At 34.2% G+C, this 5,000-nt stretch overlaps 14 non-coding genes across 14 annotated transcripts in view; all 14 read right to left on the bottom strand.

Annotated features, from left to right (window-relative positions):
* TRNAS-AGA (transfer RNA serine (anticodon AGA)) overlaps window positions 1–42 on the bottom strand; it is an 82-nt gene extending 40 nt beyond the window's left edge. Inside the window, exon 1 of the tRNA in view lies at window positions 1–42. This exon is cut by the window's left edge and continues 40 nt beyond it. This is a non-coding gene — a tRNA (tRNA-Ser).
* A 433-nt stretch (window positions 43–475) lies between these two features.
* On the bottom strand, window positions 476–557 carry TRNAS-UGA (transfer RNA serine (anticodon UGA)). The gene has a single exon. It is a non-coding gene; the product is annotated as a tRNA-Ser (tRNA).
* An 86-nt stretch (window positions 558–643) lies between these two features.
* On the bottom strand, window positions 644–725 carry TRNAF-AAA (transfer RNA phenylalanine (anticodon AAA)). The gene has a single exon. It is a non-coding gene; the product is annotated as a tRNA-Phe (tRNA).
* Window positions 726–1,325: 600 nt separating this feature from the next.
* Window positions 1,326–1,407, bottom strand: TRNAS-AGA (transfer RNA serine (anticodon AGA)). Its single transcript has one exon. It is a non-coding gene; the product is annotated as a tRNA-Ser (tRNA).
* Window positions 1,408–1,841: 434 nt separating this feature from the next.
* On the bottom strand, window positions 1,842–1,923 carry TRNAS-UGA (transfer RNA serine (anticodon UGA)). The gene has a single exon. It is a non-coding gene; the product is annotated as a tRNA-Ser (tRNA).
* Window positions 1,924–2,010: 87 nt separating this feature from the next.
* TRNAS-AGA (transfer RNA serine (anticodon AGA)) lies at window positions 2,011–2,092 on the bottom strand. The gene has a single exon. It is a non-coding gene; the product is annotated as a tRNA-Ser (tRNA).
* A 435-nt stretch (window positions 2,093–2,527) lies between these two features.
* Window positions 2,528–2,609, bottom strand: TRNAS-UGA (transfer RNA serine (anticodon UGA)). Its single transcript has one exon. It is a non-coding gene; the product is annotated as a tRNA-Ser (tRNA).
* Window positions 2,610–2,695: 86 nt separating this feature from the next.
* TRNAS-AGA (transfer RNA serine (anticodon AGA)) lies at window positions 2,696–2,777 on the bottom strand. The gene has a single exon. It is a non-coding gene; the product is annotated as a tRNA-Ser (tRNA).
* A 435-nt stretch (window positions 2,778–3,212) lies between these two features.
* TRNAS-UGA (transfer RNA serine (anticodon UGA)) lies at window positions 3,213–3,294 on the bottom strand. Its single transcript has one exon. It is a non-coding gene; the product is annotated as a tRNA-Ser (tRNA).
* Window positions 3,295–3,380: 86 nt separating this feature from the next.
* TRNAS-AGA (transfer RNA serine (anticodon AGA)) lies at window positions 3,381–3,462 on the bottom strand. The gene has a single exon. It is a non-coding gene; the product is annotated as a tRNA-Ser (tRNA).
* Window positions 3,463–3,896: 434 nt separating this feature from the next.
* On the bottom strand, window positions 3,897–3,978 carry TRNAS-UGA (transfer RNA serine (anticodon UGA)). Its single transcript has one exon. It is a non-coding gene; the product is annotated as a tRNA-Ser (tRNA).
* An 87-nt stretch (window positions 3,979–4,065) lies between these two features.
* TRNAS-AGA (transfer RNA serine (anticodon AGA)) lies at window positions 4,066–4,147 on the bottom strand. The gene has a single exon. It is a non-coding gene; the product is annotated as a tRNA-Ser (tRNA).
* A 436-nt stretch (window positions 4,148–4,583) lies between these two features.
* TRNAS-UGA (transfer RNA serine (anticodon UGA)) lies at window positions 4,584–4,665 on the bottom strand. Its single transcript has one exon. It is a non-coding gene; the product is annotated as a tRNA-Ser (tRNA).
* An 86-nt stretch (window positions 4,666–4,751) lies between these two features.
* TRNAS-AGA (transfer RNA serine (anticodon AGA)) lies at window positions 4,752–4,833 on the bottom strand. Its single transcript has one exon. It is a non-coding gene; the product is annotated as a tRNA-Ser (tRNA).
* Window positions 4,834–5,000: the final 167 nt, after the last annotated feature.

Below are 5,000 nucleotides of genomic sequence, written 5' to 3' on the forward strand. Positions count from 1 at the left end.
TGGATTTCTAGTCCATCGCCTTAACCACTCGGCCACGACTGCTTGTCTACTTTTCCTCTAGCAGCATGTTAGTCCTCAAATACTACATGAAAAACAATTGAACTCCGAACTAAGCTTTGTTGCATTAAAAACTGCATTCTTATTGAAGACAGAGCCATCGTCTTCTGAGTTCTACTTTTCCTATCTGATTAGTAATCATCAAAATGATTTCTCAGTCAATCCATTTAACAAACTTTTCTTTTTGCAGATATATTTGACAAATTTATGAGCTATTCGTAACGGAATTGTTGTTTGAAGTAAAATTTTAATTTCATGATTATTAAAAACCATTTTTTGAAAAGTTACTAAAATAGCTTACTTTTCTTTGTAACTCAATTAATAGTACCAATGTACTTTTTTTATTTCATTTTCGTGAAATTTATTTTTTTGTCACAAAAACTTATATGTAAGCAACTTCCTAAGATTTAAAATTTAACGCAGCCGGTAGGATTCGAACCTACGCGAGAATATCCCAATGGATTTCAAGTCCATCGCCTTAACCACTCGGCCACGACTGCTCAGAATTTTCTTATATCTGTTCATTTAAGATGGGCGAAACTAGAATGAAAATTAAATAAAAATTTAGAATCAGCAGATTGTCATTCGCAGTCGGTAGGATTCGAACCTACGCGGGAAGATCCCAATGGATTTTTAGTCCATCGCCTTAACCGCTCGGCCACGACTGCTTGTCTACTTTTCCTCTAGCAACATGTTAGTCCTCAAATACTACATGAAAAACAAGTGACTTCCAAACTAAGCTTTGTTGCATTAAAACTGCATTCTTATTGAAGACAAAGCCATCGTCTTCTGAGTTCTACTTTTCCTATCTGATTAGTAATGATCAAATGATTTCTCAGTCAATCCATTTAACAAAATTTTATTTTTGCAGACATATTGATCAAATTTATGAGCTATTCATAACGGAATTGTTGTTTGAAGTAAAATTTTAATTTCAAGATTATTAGAAACCATTTTTTGAAAAGTAACTAAAAGAGCTTACTTTTCTTTGTAACTCAATTAATAGTACCAATGTATTTTTTTTATTTCATTTTTAGTGAAAGTTATTTCTTTGTCACTAAAACTTATATGTAAGCTACCACCTAAGATTTAAAATTTAACGCTGCCGGAAGGATTCGAACCTACGCGGGAATATCCCAATGGATTTCAAGTCCTACGCCTTAACCACTCGGCCACGACTGCTCAGCATTTTCTTATATCTGTTCATTTAAGATGGGCGAAACTAGAATGAAAATTAAATAAAAATTTAGAATCAGCTGATTGTCATTCACCGTCGGCAGGATTCGAACCTACGCGGGAAGATCCCAATGGATTTCTAGTCCATCGCCTTAACCGCTCGGCCACGACTGCATGTCTACTTTTCCTCTAGCAACATGTTAGTGCTATAATACTACATGAAAAACAATTGAACTCCAAACTAAGCTTTGTTGCATTAAAAACTGCATTCTTATTGAAAACAAAGCCATCGTCTTCTGAGTGCTACTTTTCCTATCTGATTAGTAATCATCAAAATGATTTCACAGTCAATCCATTTAACTAACTTTTCTTTTTGCAGATATATTGGACAAATTTATCAGCTATTCATAACGGAATTGTTGTTTGAAGTAAAAATTTTAATTTCAAGATTATTAGAAACCATTTTTTGAAAAGTAACTGAAAGAGCTTACTTTTCTTTGTAACTAAATTAATAGTACCAATGTATTTTTTTAATTTCATTTTTAGTGAAAGGTATTCTTTGTCACTAAAACTTATATGTAAGCTGCCGCCTAAGATTTAAAATTTAACGCAGCCGGTAGGATTCGAACCTACGCGGGAATATCCCAATGGATTTCAAGTCCATCGCCTTAACCACTCGGCCACGACTGCTCAGCATTTCCTTATATCTGTTCATTTTAAGATGGGCGAAACCAGAATGAAAATTAAATAAAAAATTAGAATCAGCTGATTGTCATTCGCACTCGGTAGGATTCGAACCTACGCGGGAAGATCCCAATGGATTTCTAGTCCATCGCCTTAACCACTCGGCCACGACTGCTTGTCTACTTTTCCTCTAGCAGCATGTTAGTCCTCAAATACTACATGAAAAACAATTGAACTCCGAACTAAGCTTTGTTGTATTAAAAACTGCATTCTTATTGAAGACAGAGCCATCGTCTTCTGAGTTCTACTTTTCCTATCTGATTAGTAATCATCAAAATGATTTCTCAATCAATCCATTTAACAAACTTTTCTTTTTGCAGATATATTTGACAAATTTATGAGCTATTCGTAACGGAATTGTTGTTTGAAGTAAAAATTTTAATTTCATGATTATTAAAAACCATTTTTTGAAAAGTTACTAAAATAGCTTACTTTTCTTTGTAACTCAATTAATAGTACCAATGTACTTTTTTTATTTCATTTTTCGTGAAATTTATTTTTTTGTCACAAAAACTTATATGTAAGCAACTTCCTAAGATTTAAAATATAACGCAGCCGGTAGGATTCGAACCTACGCGAGAATATCCCAATGGATTTCAAGTCCATCGCCTTAACCACTCGGCCACGACTGCTCAGAATTTTCTTATATCTGTTCATTTAAGATGGGCGAAACTAGAATGAAAATTAAATAAAAATTTAGAATCAGCAGATTGTCATTCGCAGTCGGTAGGATTCGAACCTACGCGGGAAGATCCCAATGGATTTCTAGTCCATCGCCTTAACCGCTCGGCCACGACTGCTTGTCTACTTTTCCTCTAGCAACATGTTAGTCCTCAAATACTACATGAAAAACAAGTGACTTCCAAACTAAGCTTTGTTGCATTAAAAACTGCATTCTTATTGAAGACAAAGCCATCGTCTTCTGAGTTCTACTTTTCCTATCTGATTAGTAATGATCAAAATGATTTCTCAGTCAATCCATTTAACAAAATTTTATTTTTGCAGACATATTGATCAAATTTATGAGCTATTCATAACGGAATTGTTGTTTGAAGTAAAAATTTTAATTTCAAGATTATTAGAAACCATTTTTTGAAAAGTAACTAAAAGAGCTTACTTTTCTTTGTAACTCAATTAATAGTACCAATGTATTTTTTTTATTTCATTTTTAGTGAAAGTTATTTCTTTGTCACTAAAACTTATATGTAAGCTACCACCTAAGATTTAAAATTTAACGCTGCCGGAAGGATTCGAACCTACGCGGGAATATCCCAATGGATTTCAAGTCCATCGCCTTAACCACTCGGCCACGACTGCTCAGCATTTTCTTATATCTGTTCATTTAAGATGGGCGAAACTAGAATGAAAATTAAATAAAAATTTAGAATCAGCTGATTGTCATTCACCGTCGGCAGGATTCGAACCTACGCGGGAAGATCCCAATGGATTTCTAGTCCATCGCCTTAACCGCTCGGCCACGACTGCATGTCTACTTTTCCTCTAGCAACATGTTAGTGCTATAATACTACATGAAAAACAATTGAACTCCAAACTAAGCTTTGTTGCATTAAAAACTGCATTCTTATTGAAAACAAAGCCATCGTCTTCTGAGTGCTACTTTTCCTATCTGATTAGTAATCATCAAAATGATTTCACAGTCAATCCATTTAACTAACTTTTCTTTTTGCAGATATATTGGACAAATTTATCAGCTATTCATAACGGAATTGTTGTTTGAAGTAAAAATTTTAATTTCAAGATTATTAGAAACCATTTTTTGAAAAGTAACTGAAAGAGCTTACTTTTCTTTGTAACTAAATTAATAGTACCAATGTATTTTTTTAATTTCATTTTTAGTGAAAGGTATTCTTTGTCACTAAAACTTATATGTAAGCTGCCGCCTAAGATTTAAAATTTAACGCAGCCGGTAGGATTCGAACCTACGCGGGAATATCCCAATGGATTTCAAGTCCATCGCCTTAACCACTCGGCCACGACTGCTCAGCATTTCCTTATATCTGTTCATTTTAAGATGGGCGAAACCAGAATGAAAATTAAATAAAAAATTAGAATCAGCTGATTGTCATTCGCACTCGGTAGGATTCGAACCTACGCGGGAAGATCCCAATGGATTTCTAGTCCATCGCCTTAACCACTCGGCCACGACTGCTTGTCTACTTTTCCTCTAGCAGCATGTTAGTCCTCAAATACTACATGAAAAACAATTGAACTCCGAACTAAGCTTTGTTGCATTAAAAACTGCGTTCTTATTGAAGACAGAGCCATCGTCTTCTGAGTTCTACTTTTCCTATCTGATTAGTAATCATCAAAATGATTTCTCAGTCAATCCATTTAACAAACTTTTCTTTTTGCAGATATATTTGACAAATTTATGAGCTATTCGTAACGGAATTGTTGTTTGAAGTAAAAATTTTAATTTCATGATTATTAAAAACCATTTTTTGAAAAGTTACTAAAATAGCTTACTTTTCTTTGTAACTCAATTAATAGTACCAATGTACTTTTTTTTATTTCATTTTTGGTGAAAGTTATTTTTTTGTCACAAAAACTTATATGTAAGCAACTTCCTAAGATTTAAAATTTAACGCAGCCGGTAGGATTCGAACCTACGCGGGAATATCCCAATGGATTTCAAGTCCATCGCCTTAACCACTCGGCCACGACTGCTCATCATTTCCTTATATCTGTTCATTTAAGATGGGCGAAACTAGAATGAAAATTAAATAAAAATTTAGAATCAGCAGATTGTCATTCGCAGTCGGTAGGATTCGAACCTACGCGGGAAGATCCCAATGGATTTCTAGTCCATCGCCTTAACCGCTCGGCCACGACTGCTTGTCTACTTTTCCTCTAGCAACATGTTAGTCCTCAAATACTACATGAAAAACAAGTGACTTCCAAACTAAGCTTTGTTGCATTAAAAACTGCATTCTTATTGAAGACAAAGCCATCGTCTTCTGAGTTCTACTTTTCCTATCTGATTAGTAATGATCAAAATGATT

Source organism: Parasteatoda tepidariorum, chromosome 5, assembly GCF_982258835.1.
Source record: "Parasteatoda tepidariorum strain Cologne lab strain chromosome 5, Ptep-v5.0, whole genome shotgun sequence".
NCBI lineage: Eukaryota > Metazoa > Arthropoda > Arachnida > Araneae > Theridiidae > Parasteatoda > Parasteatoda tepidariorum.